The sequence below is a fragment of the Thamnophis sirtalis genome, unplaced genomic scaffold, assembly GCF_051295495.1.
Source record: "Thamnophis sirtalis isolate CommonGarterSnake01/CBP01778 unplaced genomic scaffold, rThaSir2_p1.2 scaffold_2, whole genome shotgun sequence".
Taxonomy (NCBI): domain Eukaryota; kingdom Metazoa; phylum Chordata; class Lepidosauria; order Squamata; family Natricidae; genus Thamnophis; species Thamnophis sirtalis.
Window position 1 is genome coordinate 104,615,331 of NW_028261382.1, and position 18,721 is coordinate 104,634,051.

The 18,721-nt window shown below is 48.9% G+C and overlaps 1 protein-coding gene across 1 annotated transcript in view; it reads left to right on the plus strand.

Annotated features, from left to right (window-relative positions):
• The first annotated feature begins 328 nt into the window (after positions 1-328).
• The window catches only part of SLC45A4 (solute carrier family 45 member 4), a 106,496-nt gene continuing 88,103 nt past the window's right edge, over positions 329-18,721 (plus strand). The window contains 1 exon segment of the mRNA XM_087706638.1: positions 329-577. The gene's annotated coding sequence lies outside the window, so the exon portion shown is untranslated.

Consider the following 18,721-nt stretch of genomic DNA (forward strand, 5'->3'; position numbering starts at 1 on the left):
CCCCAAAAAAAACCCGCGCAGATCCACCCCCTCTCCTCCGCCCTCCTCACAACAACCCCGCGAGGTCGGCCGGCGGGAGGGAGGGAGAGACGTTGGCGGCGCCCGCTCCATTCCCCCATCCCGCGCGCGTATCTTCTCCCCCTCCCCGCGCGTGACGTCATCGTCCCCGCAGGTTCGCCCACCTTCGCCAATCAGGCGAGCCCGAGGAGGACCAGGAGGGAGGGGGGGGAAAGAAAGGTTTTGTGGGGTCCGCCCCACCCCGCGCCCCTTCATTGGCCGCGCGCCCGCTCCGCCCCCCTCTCTGCATATTCATGAGCTGGGCGGGCGCGAGGGGCGGGGCGGAAGCGGAAGCGTTGCGCGGAGACGGTTTCCGAGGAGTCGAGGGTATAAAGCGCCCGCCGCCGCCGCTGGCCCGCCGCCTCTCCTGCCGACCCCCCTCGCCAGCCGTGGCCGCCCCGGACGGACCCGCCAGAGCCCCCGGAGCAGCCCCGTCCCCAGCGCCCTCCACGCAGCCGGCCCCTGCCCAGCGGGGGGAGCAGCCGGGCCCCGGCGGAGCAGCGCGGTCCGCAAGGAGCAGGTACCGGCCGTGCTCGGGTTCCCTTCTCCTTCTCCCCGCTGCCCAAGCGCGGGCGCCGTTGGACACGCGGGATCGACCCGGTGGCCATCCTGACCACCGCTTTGCCCGCGACACGCATCCGCACGTCGGGACGCGCGCTCTCTCTCTCGTTGGCTCCCCCGCTTGCTCTCTGCTGTGGCGTCGTCAAGGGGGGGAAAAAACCCCTCCCGGGGGATGAGATTGAGGCGGCTTTCCCGGGTGGGCTTCCCACCTCTCCCCCCCCCATTCCCCGTGTCTCCCCCTCCCCCAAAAGAGGGGCGGGATGGGGATGATGGGTGTTAGGGTCCCCTTGGCGCAATTGGAGGGCACCCAGGTTGGGGAGGAACGTGGCTGCGATGGGGAGGTTGGGGGGATGATAATGGGGGGCAGGATGAGGAGGAGGATGGGGAGTGGAAGGCCTGTGTGATGCTTGCTCTGGATTTGCCAGGTTTCGTCCTCCTCCATCAAATGCCTCTGTCGCCTCCTTCCAGAGCAATAGCAATAGCAGTAGACTTATATACCGCTTCATAGGCCTTTCAGGCCTCTCTAAGCGGTTTACAGAGAGTCAGCATATTGCCCACAACAATCTGGGTCCTCATTTTACCCACCTCGGAAAGATGGAAGGCTGAGTCAACCCTGAGCCGGTGAGATTTGAACCGCTGAACTGCTGATCTAGCAGTAGCCTGCAGTGCTGCATTTAACCACTGTGCCACCTTGGCTCTAGAGGGGCTGGATGGGGATGATGGGGGTTAAGGTACCCTTTGGCGCACCTGGAGGGCACCCAGCTTGGAGGGTGCAATGTGGCTGCAATAGTGGTGTTGGTGGTGGGGCTTGATCTTTTCTTGCTCTGGATTTGCCAGATCTCCTTTTCCAAATGCTTCTCCCCCCCCCTCAGATGGGATGGGGATGACGGGGGACCCCTTGGCACCCCTGGGGGCACCAGGTTGGGGAGGAACGTGGCTGCGGGAGATGGGCAACAATGGTGGGGGTTAGGATGATGCTGGAGGCTTGCTTGATCCTTCTGGGTTTTCCAGATCTCCTTTCCATCCAATGCCTCTGCTGCTCCCCTTCCATCTGACCCCCTTAAAAAGAAGGGCTGCCCCTGACTGGGTGGGAGCAGATAGATGGCCCTTGGGAACCCCCCTCCCTTTTGCATGGTGGGTGTAAGGATGCAGCAGGCTGGCCTCTCCAGTTACCGTGATTGCCCTCTCCTGCTTGAGGCTGGCTCTCCAGCCTGTCACTCCGAGCAACTGTTACATAATCCCGGGATTGGGAGAAGCGCATCCTTGCCGGATCCCCAAACTCCTTTTCTCCCAGGTGGGCCTCCCTGGCGGCAAAATCCCCCCCCCTCTATTTTTGCACCCTTGAGATGCTCATCATCATCATCATCATTGGACCCTTGTCTCTGCATAAGTTTGTCCTTACGACCTACATTGGGATCAGTTTGCTGGGGGGTGGGGGGGCAAAAACCCCAGCCTTTTTTCTCTGCATGTTACCCTCTGGATACATCTTGTCTGTCCTCTTTTGCAAGAGGAGGGTCCTTGGTGATCTGATGCTTTTCTGGACCAAACGGTCCTAACAGGTTAAAAAAAAAGAAGATCTCCTAGGAGAGAAGGGATGGATTTACAGCAGGAATGTTAGCTTGGGAAGGAGATGGAGGAGGAGAGGAGGACTGTGTGTGGGTTATTTTATTTTATTTTTTGTGGAATCGCTTTGGAGAAGGTGTCGTGAAGGGAGATCTTCTGATGTGGACCAATGTGCTTGATTATGCAACTTAAGGATTAGGACATATCCTGAGTAAAAAAATTGGAACGGGAGGGGGGGGGAAGTGTGGGTGTTTTGTCAGGATGGATGAATGAATAGATTATTGGTCAAAGGATGGGCACCATAGAGAACGTGTTTGTTCTTCGGTGCGTAGGGATTGGGGAGAGAAGTTGGAGGTCAAACAGTGTGGGCCTCTTGGGAGGCGTGCAGAGGTTGTGGGAAAGAAGGAAAGGGGGCCTTTTGGACAGAGACCCCCTTGTGTGAAACGATGCCTTTGTGGGACCCAGGACAGGCCTTGGGTGCCAGAAGCATCTTCAGGAAGGTGAAAGTGTGAATGTCGACTGGCAACTACCCGGAGGAGAGCCTTCTCTGTGGCTGCTCCGACCCTCTGAAACGAACTCCCCGTGGAGATTCGAACCCTCACCACCCTCCAGGCCTTCCGCAAAGCCCTCAAAACCTGGCTGTTCCGACAGGCCTGGGGCTAAAGAGCTGTTGCCCCCGTCTCGAATGGTATGACTGTTGTGAGTTTTAAATTATATATTGTCATGTTTGTTTTTTAAATTTTTGTCTGTATCCCCCTTTCCCCGGTTCGAGTTGTGAGCCGTCCTGAGTCCCCCTTCGGGGGGGGGGGGAAAGGGCGGCATACAAATACAATAAACTGAACTGAACTGAATGTTGAATGAGACTTTTCTGGCAAAGAAAGGGAACTGGGATTTGGAGAAGGAGAAGACCCAAAAGAGAAGGGTGAAAGCATTTTTTACCTGCTTGGTTAGGGGAGAAAAAAAAACGAGCTTTAGAGAGGAGTAACTGCTGGTTGCAAAATGGTCAGAAGGTGATTAATGGCACCAGGAGGAGGTGGAGGCGGACGAAGGAACAGGGCAGGTGCTGTGAGGGTGCGAAGAAGAAGAGATTCCAGGGCTTATGCAACAAAGGCAAGAGAAGCGGTTGTCCGAATGCTTTTGCAAGACACCAGGTAGGAGAGAGGAGGGGGTCCGTGGGTGGCCTTTGGAAGGGATTTCACGCTGGTGGTGTTTTCAGTTAGTTGCAGCAGCCTCCGGGTGGGAGGTTCCTGCTAGAGGAGAAATGAGCCTCAGGATCTCTGCGTGGGGATTTATACCGATGGTCTAACTGGTTTCCAGAGAGGATAAGAATTTGAGATTCCAAAGAGGGGAGGGAAGCTCACCCAGGCAAGACAAATGAATAGGCAGCTGTACTGTTGCAAAGCAAAGGCCCCTTTAAAGCACTCTGTAGGTTAGCCTAGAGCAGTGTTTCTCAACCTTGGCAACTTGAAGATGTCCGGACTTCAACTCCCAGAAGTCCCCAGCCAGCGAATGCTGGCTGGGGAATTCTGGGAGTTGAAGTCCGGACATCTTCAAGTTGCCAAGGTTGAAAAACACTGGCCTAGAGACGAGAAGGTGGAAGGAATGAGAAGGAAGGGAGGGAGGGAGGGAGGGAGGGAGGGAGGGAGGGAGAGAGAGAGAGAGAGAAAGAAAGAAAGAAAGAAAGAAAGAAAGAAAGAAAAAGAAAAAGAAAGATAGAGGGAGGGAGAGAGAAAGAAAGAAAGAAAGAGAAAGAAAGAACATTCCTGGAAACAGAAATTGAAATCAGGTTTTTTTGCTCCTTCGCATGCTTGTGTAGGTAACTCTTCAGAATGTGGTTTTGGGGTTGGAGGGAAAGAGAAAATGAAAGGATTCTTTATTAGCCAGTGTGATTGGACATAGAAATATATATCTTTTCTACGGTGCAAAGAGCAGGAATCTTTGCCCAACGGAAGTATTGGGGCTTAGGAAGAACAGAGAGAAGGAAAGTACTAAAACCAAAAGCTGAACAAAGTCGGAGGTAAATCGGGAACTCTGGATGACTTGCAGTTTAGCAAGAAAATCCTGGGGTTTTTATCCATCCGGCCGAGTAGCCGAAAAGCAAAATCTGGGCCCTGCATAAACCTGAACAAGACTCTCCCGGAAGGAAAAAAGTTTCTGGAGTTCAGACCCACCGGAGAAGTCACTCTGTTTATTAGATTCTGACAGATACCTTTCACTGCAATGGTTCATGTTGCTCCAGTTAATCTGAAATTAAGGCTGCCAAATGGATAATCCTATAGCACAGGGGTCCCTAATCTTTTGGACCTCAGGGACCACTAAATTCATAATTTTAAATCCCACGGACCACTAATATGAGCTGCCTAATGACCAGCTGGGTGGGTGTGGCTAGGTGGTCATCTGACTGGGTGGGCGTGGCCAACTCGATGTCACTCGCATCAAGGGGGACCTTGCTGGCCTCTACTCGCCCCTCCCCTCCCAGCCACTCCTCCCCTGCCCGCCTGGGCTCCTTAGGGCCCCAAGAGGAAGCCGTTGCTGGAGCTAAGCAGCCACCAGGAGAAAGAGTTGGCAAAACAGCTCAGTTCGAATTGGATCTGACCGAGAAAGAGGCTCGGCAGAAGCACCTCACTGAGGACTAGGAGCATGGGCTTTCCAAGCAGAGGGAAGACCTGCGAGATACCTGCAAGGCCAGGTACCAGTGTGCCTGGAGGCTCAGTGGGCTGAGATGGTCAGCCAGTTCCAGTCCATGATGCAGCCCCACTGGAACGAGGCCTCTGGCTCTTCACCACCTGCGGCTCTTCCCTCCAGCCTTCGCCCAAAGCCCCCCACCAGGAGGCTGAAGCAGACCCCAAGTTGGAACTTCTGCCCTCCACCCTCTGACCCACACAAAAAGACCCCGAAGGGGGAGACTCTCTGCAGCAACACAAGCTTTCATTGTACATATCCGGCCCAGGGGACGTACTATGAGGACCCCTGATTTAGTGCAATATAAAAAGTGGAAATAATTTTTCTGCAGACCACCAAAGATTTCTTGTGGACCACCAGTGGTCCATAGACCACCAGTTGGTGACCGCTGCTATTGCAAGTCAGGAGGCTTCACCTTCTGAAGACCCTTTCCATTTTTACCCCGTGTTGACTGAGCAATGAAAGGAGGACCGGGTCTGTTACCGGGAGTTGTCAGGATGGCTTGAATTTAGGGAGAAAAGATTAAATTCTGAAGGAGATAAAGAGCTTGATATCAGAGACAGGTGGTCCTCAACCTATGACCACAATTGAGCCCAAAATTGAGGCAATTGTTAAGTGAGTTTTTGCCCCATTTTGCGATCTTACTTGCCACGGTTGTTAAGTGAATTCCTAGCAGTGGTTAAGTTAGTAACATGGTTGTTAAATGAATTGCTCGTCAGATAGTCGCAAAAGGGGATCCCGGGACCGTCATAAAGGTGAATCAGTGGCCAAGCCCCCCGAATATAAATTACATGACCTTGGGGATGCTGCAATGGTCATAAGGGTGAAAAACAGTCGTAGGTTGCTTTTTCCAGTGGCGTTGCAGCGTCAAACGGTCACTAAATGGACTGTTGTAAGTCGAGGACTGCCTGTAATGCAGTTGTCGTAATTAGTGAGCTCCTGCAAATAGCAATAGCGCTTAGACTTATATGCTGCTTCACAGTGCTTTTACAGTCCCCTCTAAGCGGTTTATAGAATCAGCCTCTTGCCCCCAACAATCCGGGTCCTCGTTTCACTGACCTCGGGAAGACAGAAGGCTGAATCAACCTTGAGCCGGTCTAAATCGAACTCCTGGCAGTTGGTAGAGTTAGCCTTCATTTTAATCATGGGGAGGAAAAGGGAAGGGAGAGAGGAAGGAAGGAAGGAAGGAAGGAAGGAAGGAAGGAAGGAAGGAAGGAAGGAAGGAAGGAAAAAGGAGGGATAGGGGAAGGAAAAGAAGGATAGGGGATGGAAGAGAGAGAGAGAGAATGAATGAATGATAGGGGAGGGAGGAAAGAAGGAAGGAAATATTTCATTTATTTGATTTGTCTGATCGTTTACAAGTTAATAGGTATAAGAATAAACATGAGTATGAATGGAATGGGTACGAATAAATGGGGACAGTAGGAGAGGGACGGCAGGCACGATGGTGCGCTTGTGCATGGCCATATGTGAGAGGGAGACAGGGAGGGAAGAAGAAAGGAAGGAAGGAAGGAAGGAAGATAGCCGTAGCCCTTAGACTTATATACCACTTCACAGTGCCTTACAGCCCTCTCTAAGCGGTTTACAGAGTCAGCCTCTTGCCCCCAACAATCTGGGTCTTCATTTTACCGACCGATGGAAGGCCGAGCCGACCTTGATCCTGGTGAGATTCGAACTGCTAAATTGCAGGCAGCCGATCAGCCTGCCACGCGGGGTGTCGCTGCAGTGAAGGTCAGAAGGGATCTTTCTTGAAACGAGCTTGTCGGGCGACAGGCAATTTTGGGAGGGGAACCGATTTCAATGCTTCTGTACCCCCGTTGGGTTCCTGGGTTTTACAGGGCCGAGAAGTCGGGCCCAATTCTTCCTCTTTCCAACCGAAGCGGCCCACTAAAAAATAAAAATAAATGTATACTATTAAAAGTTTCATGTCGAGCCCTCCTGGCGGAACAAGGCGGCGTATTATTTGAGGTTGCAGGTCCTTGATATGGGCCCTGGTTGCCCACCAAGTTGCTTCGGAAGAAGCCACGGCGGGATTTCTTTTATGGCTCAGGAATAATTGCATACCCGTGATAAACCCCCGGCAATCAATCCACTTAAGTTATGCTGAGCGTAATGTAAACAGTCACTTGCGGTGATTAAGGGAAAAAAATGCTTCGGTTTGCATATTTGTGGCCGGCCTCCGAGCGGGGTGAAATCTTGTGCCCTCTTCTCCCGGAGTAAGGAAGTGGGCGCGCTCTCGCCTTTTTGAGATGCAGGCGGCAGTACGAACTGCTGACCTGCAAGTTTGGAAAGCATAACCGTGGTACGTTTGGGTGGTTTTGAGACTGTCAAAAAAAACAAAAAACAAGTTGCTCGCAAACAGGGCCCGGCCTGCATTAAAAAGGAACCAGAGTTTTTGAAATCTGCCTTTCGTTTCACCATGGATATTCGTCGTTTGGTTCTTACGATAAAAGCAGAGGCCATATTTATTTTATTTACTGGTTTATAATCCCACCCTTACTGTTTCCACAAGTAGCTCAAGGAGCTGAACGTGTCTGACATATCATAGCAGTAATAGCAATAGCAGTTAGACTTATATACCGCTTCATAGGGCTTTCAGCCCTCTCTTAGCGGTTTACAGAGTCAGCATATTGCCCCCAACAATAATCCGGGTCCTCATTTTACCCACCTCGGAAGGATGGAAGGCTGAGTCAACCCTGAGCCAGTGAGATTTGAACAGCCGAACTGCAGAACTGCAGTCAGCTGAAGTAGCCTGCAGTGCTGCATTTAACCACTGTGCCACCTCGGCTCATCCTCCTGTTTATCCCACAACAGCCCTCTGAGGTGGGCTGGGGAGAAAGAGGGAGAGACAAAGAAGGGAGGGAGAGAGATAAGAGATGAGAGAGAAAGATACAGAGAGAGAGAGAGAGAGATGAGAGAGAGAGAGAGACGGGGGGGAGAGAAATAGATAGAGAAAAAGACAGAAGGAGAGATAGATACAGAGAGAGATGAGAGCGAGAAAGAGAGAGAAGGGGGAGGGAGATAAGAAATGAGAGAGAGAGATACATAGAGAGACAGATAGAGAGGCAGAGAGACAAAGGGGGAAGAGAAATAGATACAGAGAGAAAGAGACAGAAAGAAAGAGAGAGAGAGACAGAGACACACAAAGAGAGAGATTGGCCGAAAGTCACCCAGCTGGCTTTCATGGCTAAGGCGGGACTAGAACTCGTGCTCCCCTGTCCCAAAGTCACCCTGATAGCTTCCATGCCAAAGGCTGGACTAGAACTCAGCGTCTCCTTGTGATTGGCCCAAAGTCACTCACCCAGTTTTCATACCCAAAGGAGAGGACTAGAATTTGCCGTCTCCTGGTGATTGGACATAAGTCACCTAGCTGGTTTTTGTGCCTAAGGCGGGAACTAGAACTCATGGTCTGGCGATACGCCCGAAGTCACCCAGCTGGCGTTCATGACTAAGGCAGGACTAGAACTCACCGTCTCCTGTTGATTGGCCCCAAATCACCATTCAGGTTTTTATGACTTAAGGTGGGGCTAGAATTCATGCCTCCCACTTTCTAGCCTGGTGCCTTAACCAGGAGACCCAAGTGGTTCCCCCCTGCCTGCCCCACGGTTCCAAAGCTTTTTAGAGAGTGGGGGCAAACCCTCTCTTATCATGACTCCGATGACCTTGAACCCGTCCTTTGGAAAAGCACAAACTTTGCTTTCGTCTACCCCACCCCACAATTCTGTCCCCTGCTTGTTAGCATCCCCACCCGTTTCTCGCTCACAATTTGGGTCGCTAGATGGACCAGGATTCCAGCACCAGAACAAAGAGCCCAAGGATGCGCAGAAGTACAGAATAACCAGAGTTGGAAGGGACCTCGGCAGTGGGTGGGATTCAGCCGGTTCACACCTATTCGGGAGAACCGGTTGGTAACTTTCTAAGCAGTTGGGAGAACCGGTTGTTGGAAGAAATCTCCTTTTGTTTTTTCCCCCCACTTTACGGGGCTAATCCTGTAAGGAAGGCAGGAAGGAGACATTCTGGTGTTGATTCTAGCCTCATCTTTATTGCCCTGCTTACAGAAACTGCCTCTCCGGTTAACCCTTATTCCCTTGAAACAACTAAGGTGAAGTGCCCATCGACATGAGTGACATTGAGTTGGCCACACCCACCCAGTCACAAGACCACCAAGCCACACCTACCCAGCTGGTCATTAGGGCAGAGGACCAGTGGTTAAATTAGTCGTCACTTATAAAGCCCTTCATGGTATTGGACCTGGGTACTTGAGAGACCGCCTGCTGCCAATTACCTCCAATAGACCGATTAGATCCCACAGACTAGGCCTCCTCTGAATTCCATCCGCTGGCCAGTGTCGACTGGCGACTACCCGGAGGAGGGCCTTCTCTGTGGCTGCTCCAACCCTCTGGAACGAACTCCCCGTGGAGATTCGCACCCTCACCACCCTCCAGGCCTTCCGCAAAGCCCTTAAAATCTGGCTGTTCCGACAGGCCTGGGGTTAAAGAGCTGTTGCCCCCGTCTCGAATGGTATGATTGCTGCATGTTTTTAAATTATGTATTGTCAAATTGTCTGTATCCCCCTTCCCTTGTTTGAGTTGTGAGCCGCCCTGAGTCCCCCTTTTGAGGGAAAAGGGCGGCATACAAATGAAATAAACATACAACAACATACAACAACAACATTTGAATCCCACCACTGGACCTCGGAGATCTTTTAGTCCGGTGCCCCCCCCCTGCAAACTTTTGAGTACTAGGGGTCCCGTTTCACAGAGAAAAGTTTTCCCACGGACCGGAGGTGGCGTGGCTTCTCAGGCTGTTTGCACCCCGCAGTTGGGGCTTAGCCTTGTTTGCGTGGCCCGGTTTCTGCCATGCCACAGACCGGGGGTCCGGGCACCCCAATATCCAACCCCCTGCCACGAGCAAGGGGTCAGACTTGAGCTACAGACTCTGCAAAACTCAAAACTCTGCTCCTCCTTACCTACCCTTCGTGGGCAACACCGAAATTGGTTTTTTTTAAAAAAAAAAAAAGATTCCGTGCAATTTAAGGATGCCCACCTTGGCACCGTCCACAACTGAGAATCGTAAACAACCCAGGCCTTATGCAAGCACCCGCTGCTTAAAATGGCTTGCCGGAACGGGGTCGTCTGTGACGGCGATGGCATGTGTGACATTCCATCGCCTGGCTGAGGCGCCCCAGCTAAGAAACGGGCGGGGATTTCTCGCCGGTGCAGGTGGGCGGGCGGCCGTTGGCTTTGCGACTGAAGAACAAACACGAAGTTCCAAAATATGCAGAGGTCGAAACCTGAGCTCTGCAAAGCAGCACAGGTTTAAGTGCTTTCGGTGTTTTTTTGCTGCTCCAGGACGTAACCTTCTCTTTTAATTGCCCGTGACGGAGTGAGCCGGGTTTTATTGGCTGCAGTTCGAAAGGTGAGCTTTGAGGGGGGGGTGGTTTGTGATTGTTTTTTTTTTTAAATTGAGTTGCCTTTCCAGTAAGCTGGGATATATATATATACCTACGACTGCCGTGCCTTTAAAACGAATTTAAATGCTGCTTGTTTTGGTTTTTTTGCAATGGCCACTTCAGAACGAATTTTCCTTTAAGTAGGGAAGTCAGGATGGAGAGGAGAAAGGAGAGGAACAGGAAAGGCAGAAGAAGGGGGGAAGGATAAAGAGGAGGAAGAGAAGGGAAAGAAGGTGGGAAGAAAGAAGGAGAGAAGAAAGAGAAGAAACTGGGGGAGGAAGGAGGGAGGGAAGAGGAGAGGGTAGTAAAGAGGGAAAGAGGGAGGGAAAGAAAGAGAGAAGGAGAGTTGGAAGGAAGGAAGGAAGGAGGGAGGAAAGGAGGGAGATTAAGAGAAAAGAAAGGAGGAGGGAAAGAGGAAGGGAAGGAGGGAAGGTATGTGAGAAGGAGGGGGGATCAAGGGAGGGGAAGGAGGGGGAAGGAAAGGAGGAAAGGAGAAAAGAAAGGAGGGAAGGCAGGGGAGAAGGAAGTAAGGGGGGAGGGAAGAAAAGGGTATGGAAAAGAAAGAAATGAGGGAAGAGAAGAGGGAGGGAAGGAATAAGATACCTAACCTTTGATGTTTATAATGATTTGATAGTATGGGAATATCTCGGAATGTAGTTGTATTGTTTTTTACAAGTTATGGATGTTGTATTTTCATTTTACCAATAAAATCTTATTTTAAAAAAAAGAATGGGCTTGGGATTTGGGAGCCCATTGAGTGCTTTGCAACAGAGATGAAAAGTCTCTTCCCCACTTTCGCTTACGTTCTCCCTTTCCCGCTTGGGAGACTGCCAAAAAGATGACACTTGCTGAGATGGAAATACAAAGCACTTATCAAGGTAACGTTAGCCCCACTCTTGTCTTGAAAATCAACAGGGGGGGGGGGAGTTATCCCAAAGTGCATTTTTAATCCAGATGAGCCTTAATCTATTGTTTTGATTGCTGTTCCGGTGTTTGTTTGCTTGTTTGCAAAGGCTGAACAGGTGAGCTCTTTGTAATGCAGAGGAAACCTGAGAAAAAAGTGCTTTATTAGAACCACAGTTATTCCATGCATATGTAAGACTGGGTGTTTTGCGGGTTGTCTATAGAGAGAGGACGCGGTGGCTCAGTGGCTAAGACGCTGAGTTGTCTATAGCAGTGTTTCTCAACCTTGGCCACTTGAAGATGTCCGGACTTCAACTCCCAGAATTCCCCAGCCAGCGAATGCTGGCTGGGGAATTCTGGGAGTTGAAGTCCGGACATCTTCAAGTGGCCAAGGTTGAGAAACACTGGTCTATAGAGAGAGGACGCGATGGCTCAGTGGCTAAGACGCTGAGTTGTCGATCAGAAAGGGCGGCAGGTTGGTGGTTCGAATCCCTAGTGCCGTGTAACATGAGTGAGCTCCTGTTACTTGTCCCAGCTTCTGCCAACCTAGCAGTTCGAAAGCACGTAAAAATGCAAGTAGAAAAATAGGAACCACCTTTGACGGGAAGGTAACAGCGTTCCGTGCCCCTTTTGTGTTTAGTCCCGCCAGCCACGTGACCAGGGAGACGTCTTCGGACAGCGCTGGCTCTTTGGCTTTGAAATGGAGATGAGCACCGCCCCCTAGAGTCAGGAACGACTAGCACATGTGTGCGAGGGGAACTTTTAACCTTTATAGTTTTGGGATTCTTTGCTTAATGGTTATGGGTCGTTCTGGCAAGCATTTATTTAGTGAGCAAAGTTACCACGGCCCTGAAAAACAGCGACTTGCTGTGACCCGTTTTTCACCCTTTACAACCCCTTGCAGCGTCCCCGTGGTCACGTGACCAAAATTCAGACGCTTTGGCAACCGGCTCATATTTACGACGGTTGCAGCCTCCCCATCAAGGACAGGGGAAGGCTGTCACGTGATCCCCTCTTTTGTGACCTTCTGACAAGCCAGGTCAGCGGGGAAGCCAGCTTCACGGAACCCCATGCTGCTGGCTTTTAACAACTGCAGGGATTCGCTTAACGACTGGGCCCAGAGAAGGTCATAAAATGGGGCAAAGCTCACTCAACAACTGTCTTGCTTGGCAGTGGAAGTGTTGCTCTCGACTGAGGTCGTAAGTCCAGGGCTACCGGTAGTTTAGCCAGCATTTAAATTACGATAGACAACACCCCCTCCCCCAAGTACTGATGACCTAGATTTGAAGTTCTGACTTTTGTTCTCCCTGCGAGAGGTTCGCATAACAGAGATGAGATGGGTAGGTGGGTGGGTGGTGGGTGGGTGGGTGGATGATGGATGGATAGACAGCTAGACAGACAGAGATTAGATAGATAAGATAGATAAGATAGATAAGGTGATAGATAGATAGATAGATAGATAGATAGATAGATAGATAGATAGATAGATAGATAGATAGATAGATACAGTAGATAGGCAGACAGGCAGAGAAGAGAGAGAGAGAGAGAGAGAGAGAGACTATATTTTTTGGAGTATAAGACAGACCTTTTCTGCCCAAAAAAGAGTGTGAAAATCTGGGTGCGTCTTATACACTGAACGCAGGATTTTTGGCCTACCGAAACCCTGCCCCCTTTGCAAAAATGGACGTGGAAAATAAAATGAGGCGTCCAGACGGTTTTTGGGAGGCTTGCAGAGTGCAAAAACTTTTTTTTTTTAATTTACCTCTTCAAAATCAAATGGTGCATCTTATACAGCAGTGGGTCTTATAGTCTGAAAAATACAGTAGCTAGATTATGTATATATCTATATCTCCTTCCCATTTATCCAGGGAGTTTAGTGATAATCCTTGCAGATAGACTTACCAGTGACTCATTCAGTGCCACCTTGTGGGCTTTTAAAGGGGAAAAAAAATAGATTTGCGTGTCTGCATAGCCATTAGGCTACGTTGGCCTCAAGAGAACAGCTAAAGAGGACATTTCCATAGCCTTGCGCCAAGAGGAAATAAGACTGCGTGGCCTACTGCATCTGGGCAAACTTCTCTCCGGATTAAGAAGACTTAATTTGCAAAGTGTTGGGAATGGCTAGGGCCGTGTTGGCGAGCCTATGGCTCTGCCGTGCAAGCTCGATGGGAAAGGCGCATGCGGGGGGGAGTACACAGGCACGCACAGGGGCAGGGCGCATGCGCATTGCATTTGGGGGAATTCTGGCACATGCACACTTTGGGCATTCGGTCCGGAAAAGGTTAGTCATCACTGACCTATTGTATATCTGTGCATTTGGCCCAGTGGTGGGTTTCAAAAAAAATTCGAACCTACTCTGTGGGTGTGGCCTCCTTTGTGGGGGTGGCTTGCCGGCCATGTGACCTGGTGGGAGTGGCTTGCCAGCCATGTGTTTTCTCTCTCCCTCTCCCTCTCTCTCTCTCTCTCTCTCTCTCTCTCTCTCTCTCCCTCTCGCCTTCATTTTGTCTCTCTGTCCCTTTTTCCTTTTTTTCTTTCTTCTCTCTCTCACTTTTTCTTTCTATTTTTTCTTTTTCATTTCTTTCTTCCTTTCTTTTTCTCTCTCTGTGTGAGTCTGTGTGTGTGTGTGTGTGTGTGTCTGTCAGTGGTGGGTTTCAAAAATGTTTGGAACCTCTTCTGTAGGTGTGGCCTGCTTTCTGGTGGAACCTCTTCTAACCAGTTCGGTAGATTTGACGAACCGGTTCTACCGAACTGGTGCGAACTGGTAGGAACCCACCTCTGATTTGGCCATATCATTCAGATTATCCCTCTGCTAAATTTGGGGCTAACGCTACTAATATCTAAATGACTGGGAAAGTCTTTATAATTTGTTAAAATCATTTTCAAATTAAAGACGGGTTCCAGATCAGTTGAGCACCTGTTGGAAAATGGGAAGTAGCAGATTTTGAACTCTTCTGGAGTCTCTATAACTTGGTTTCTTACCAAAGGCGGGTTGCTCCCGGAACGGGTGAACCAATAGTGGCGGCGTCAGGAGGCTTCTGCATGTGCAGAAGCATGCGCGCGCATACGAGCGAATTGGTAGGAAAAAAAATTAGAAACCCACCACTGGTCCTTACGTTCTTCATAATTATTTTTTTTAAAAAAACCTTGGTGTGAGGCAAATCAACAAGCATGGAAATGTAAGTACGCCAATTGTGGGCCATTGTTTTGATGCTATTAAATTTAAATATCAAAAGAACTTCCGATGACCTAGAGCCCTGAACATGCTCCATGTGTCCGCCGCTATTAAAGCTAGGCCATTTCTTCCTGATCTTGAGAAATTAATATCTAAGGGCAGGGATGGCTAACATTTTTTGTCCCCGCGCGCCGAAATTGTGCCCACACACACACACAATGCAATAGGCCCCTGGGTATGCGTGCAATACCCCTCCATGGGCCCTCCCGCGCATGTGCGCAACCCTCCTGCACCCTTTTTTGGGGGGCCAGCAGACCTCCCTGAAGCCTCCTAAAACCAAAGCAGGGCACGGGGTGCCGTATGCCCTGCGTTCCCCCTGTGCATGCACGCACGACCCTGCGCCCGCCCCTCCACGTGGCAACGGCTCACGTGCCCGCAGAGAGGGGGGGCTCCACGTGCCACCTGTGACGCAGGTTTGCCATCACGGATTTAGGGTGAAAAATCCGTGTTTAAAATGCTGGAAAACTCAATGTTTGGTCATTGATTTTTCCCTTTGGATCGCCCACATTTTAAAGTTGTAATGCCTTGATATCCTATAAAAGAATGGGAAAACAAGGTGTGTGCGTGCGTGTGTGTTTTTGTGCGTGCGTGTGTGTGTGTGTCTTAGAGACTGGGTTATAGACAGAAAACTTCATTCTGCTGCATGTCAGAGAACAGTCACAAGTTGCAGCTTTATTAGTAGCGAGACAATATCAACTTCATGAGAGAGTCAAGGATCGTAAAATCATTGAAAGGCTGATGCTCATCCACGTTGCTAAATCAAAGGAGCTTTTCAATATTGGAGAAAAGGTTTGCGTTGGAAAGAACAAGCTCTCTTGATTGTTGAACAATATACAAAATGGCAGAGCGTGAGAAACTAATTCACTTCGTTTTATTTTTTATGTTAGAAGTCAGATTCACAAAAGCAAACCGCTGGAAAACTAAAGTACATGTTTCTTGGGATCAAAGGTATTTTTAAAAAAAGGGGGAAATAGAATTGGCTGAAAACTTAACACAGCAGCAAAGAATCCTTGGGGGGGGGGAATCCTTTAATTAAAGCTAGTTGATACAGGTTTTTTTTAAAAAAAAATGAAGAACAGATGTTAAGAAAACAGTATATTTTCTAATTACTTCCATCTGTACAAGCATCTTTTTGGGTTGAAGTTTTGATTATGGGTATTTAAATTGTTTTATCTCCTCTTAAGTAACAGAGCTGGATGGGACCTTGGAGGAAGTTTTTTATTTTTTACTTTTTACATATTCAGTGTGTGAACCAGTGCAGTACCTGAGTATCATACATTTCATACAAAAAAAAATTAAATATTATTCATATTTGTTCCATTTAACTATCTTATATAACACTAGTCGCAATACACATCTTTATATTAAATTTTAATCTTTCATTATTTAATTATTCAATATTTCTCATATGCTCTTTTTGCACCGATCACCCTATCTTAATACCTTAATACCTTTTGATGTGAATAAAATATTTTCAATCCTATTGGTTACATTTAACAAACATATAACTAATATTCATCCCAACATTTATCTTACCTTAAGATCTTCCATTATTGCTTATTCAACTTATTTGAATATTCAATATTTCAATATATTGTTTTTATATCAATCACCATATTCTACCTAATACAAAACAAAATTGTATGTTGCTATATGTGTAATCATATAGTCCTTCACTCAAGGCCAGTTATGTAGTGACTGTTCAGAGTTATGGTGCCCCCCCAAATGTATTTATGACCTGGTTTTGAAATTCCAACAGCCCCCCCCCAGTCACATGATCCCTCCTTAAGAGAAGAAAGGAGGGAAGGAAGGAGGGAAGGAAGGAGAGAAGGAGGGAAGGAAGGAGGGAATGTAGGAGAGAAGGAAGGGGGAAGGAAGGGGGAAAGGAAGGAGAGAAGGAGAGAAGAAAGGAGGGAAGGGGAAGGAGGGAGGGAAGGAAGGGGAGTAGGAGAGAAGAAACGAGGGAAGGAAAGAGGGAGGGAGGGAGGGAAGAAGAAGTAGGACCGTTGTAAGATAAGATGGATCTATGGGATGTTAAGAAAGCAATCTTCAAGTATATTGTCAACTGTAGGGAAAAATTGTTATAAATACATATTATTAATAACAGTTATGAGATCATATAATTGTGAATGTATATATGAAATTGATAAAATTAAAATAATAATAAAAAAAAGATCTCTCCTTAAGGTGTTCAACAACACCCCAAAATCTGATAGCCATTTCTGATGTTTTTGCCAAATCCTGCCACTTACTTCCAGTTTGGCAAAAATGTCCCATAGTGAACACTGCATTTGTTTAATAATCATGGAGTCACTTAATGACCATGCTTATTTGCTCAATGATTGCTGCACAAAACGGTCATGAAATCAGGTCAGTGACACGAGCCACTTTTAAAGCCTTCATGACTTATGGCCATAATGGGCAGGCTCCACTACGGTCATAAGTGGGAGAACTTCAGATAGTCCTTGACTTATGACCACACCGGAGCCCAAATCTTGCACTGCTAAGTAACACCGTTGTTAAAGTGAGTTTTGCCCCATTTTACGACCCCGTCTTGCCGCAGTTGTTAAGTGAATCACTCCATTTGTTACATCAGGAAACTGGTTGGTAAGTGAATATGGCTCCCCCGTTGTCTTTGCTTGTCCGAAGGTTGCAAAAGGGGACTCCGGGACACCGCAACCGTCATAAATATGAGTCAGTTGCCACGTGCCCCAATTTTGATCACGTGACCACGGGGAGGCCGCCACGGTCGTCAGTCTGAAAAATGGTGGTCAGTCTCTTTTTGCCGTGTTGTAAATGTCAACTGTTGGCGAATCCAGAAAAAGGAACTCTTGGGACATTATTTGACCAAGAGTATAAAACTTTGGCTCAGAAGAAGCAAAACCAGCTCTGGGTTACGCACACAAATGCAAGCATAGTTCATCCTCCCTTTTCTTTACTGGCCATCCACGGTCTGTAACGTCCACCAATCACTCCTGTTCATTTTGTTATGGGAAACAGCCAGCCATGCCGGGACAGCTTGATCAGTGTGTCCTTGAGATGCCAGCGGTTGTCCCTTGGCAGCCGATGGATGCTTAAATACCAGAACCACAGCGGTTAGAATGCAGTACTGCAGGCTCCTTCTGCTGACTGCTGGCTGCCTGCAATTTGGCAGTTCAGATCTCACCAGGTTCAAGGATGACTCAGCTTTCCATCCTTCTGAGGCTAGTGAAAGGAAGACCCAGATTGTTGGGGGCAAGAGGCTGATTCTATAAACCACTTCAGAAAGGCCCGTATTTGTATTTGTATTTAAGTTTATTTATATGCCGCCCTTTTCCCTGGGGGGACTCAGGGCGGCTTACAACTTAAAAAGGGGGGGGGAGACAAACTTTTAACATATAGAACAATACATCATTAAAACACAACATTCATACCATTCGGGCGGGTTGCAATCTTTAGCCCCAGGCCTGACAGGAAAGCCAGTTTTTAAGGGCTGTGCTGAAGGTCTGGAGGGTGGTGAGGGTACGAATCTCCACGGGGAGATCGTTCCATAGGGTCGGAGCTGCCACCGAGAAGGCTCTCCTCTGCGTGGTTGCCAGTCGACATTGACTGGCGGATGGAACTCGGAGGAGGCCTAATCGGTGAGATCTAATTGGTTGAATGGAGGTGATTGGCAGTAGGCGTAAAGCGGTATATAAGTGCTATTGCTATTCTGCCACCCTTGCATTCCATCTACCCCACTCCCTGTTATTGGCAAAATGTAGGTGTGCGTCCGTCTTGACAGTAACTTTGAACAGTCTCTAAATCCATGGTTATAAGTCGAGGATTACCTGTAACAGAATCCAGAAAGCCAGACGCCTCTTCTCTTCCTTCCCCTCCCCGTTATACTAAAGGGAATTGAAGCGGAGTCTGTTTACATTTCTTTCTCTTGCGTGCCCGTTGACAAACACGTCGAGTTTCTCCAAGGTCATCTGTCTGGCAAAACGGGCGTCGTTCTCAGAAGCTGTCATGCCAAGTCATCTTCAAGAGCGGCCCCGCAGAAGGCAATTACAGTAATCTGTGTGAGGGTGGACAAAAGACGAGTCTCGGTCTTCAGCACCTCGGGGTGCAGCCGGCCAACCCACCTAAAGAACGGCTGCGAATGCAGGAAAATCCAGATTGGGTGCTCGGATTCGAGAGTTCTTAGAGCAGCCCTGGGCAATGGTGGCGGCTTTATGATCTGTGGACTTCAACTCCCAGAATCCCTGAGCCAGCCATGCTTTAAGGGGCCCGGACTTCCAGAAATCGACAAC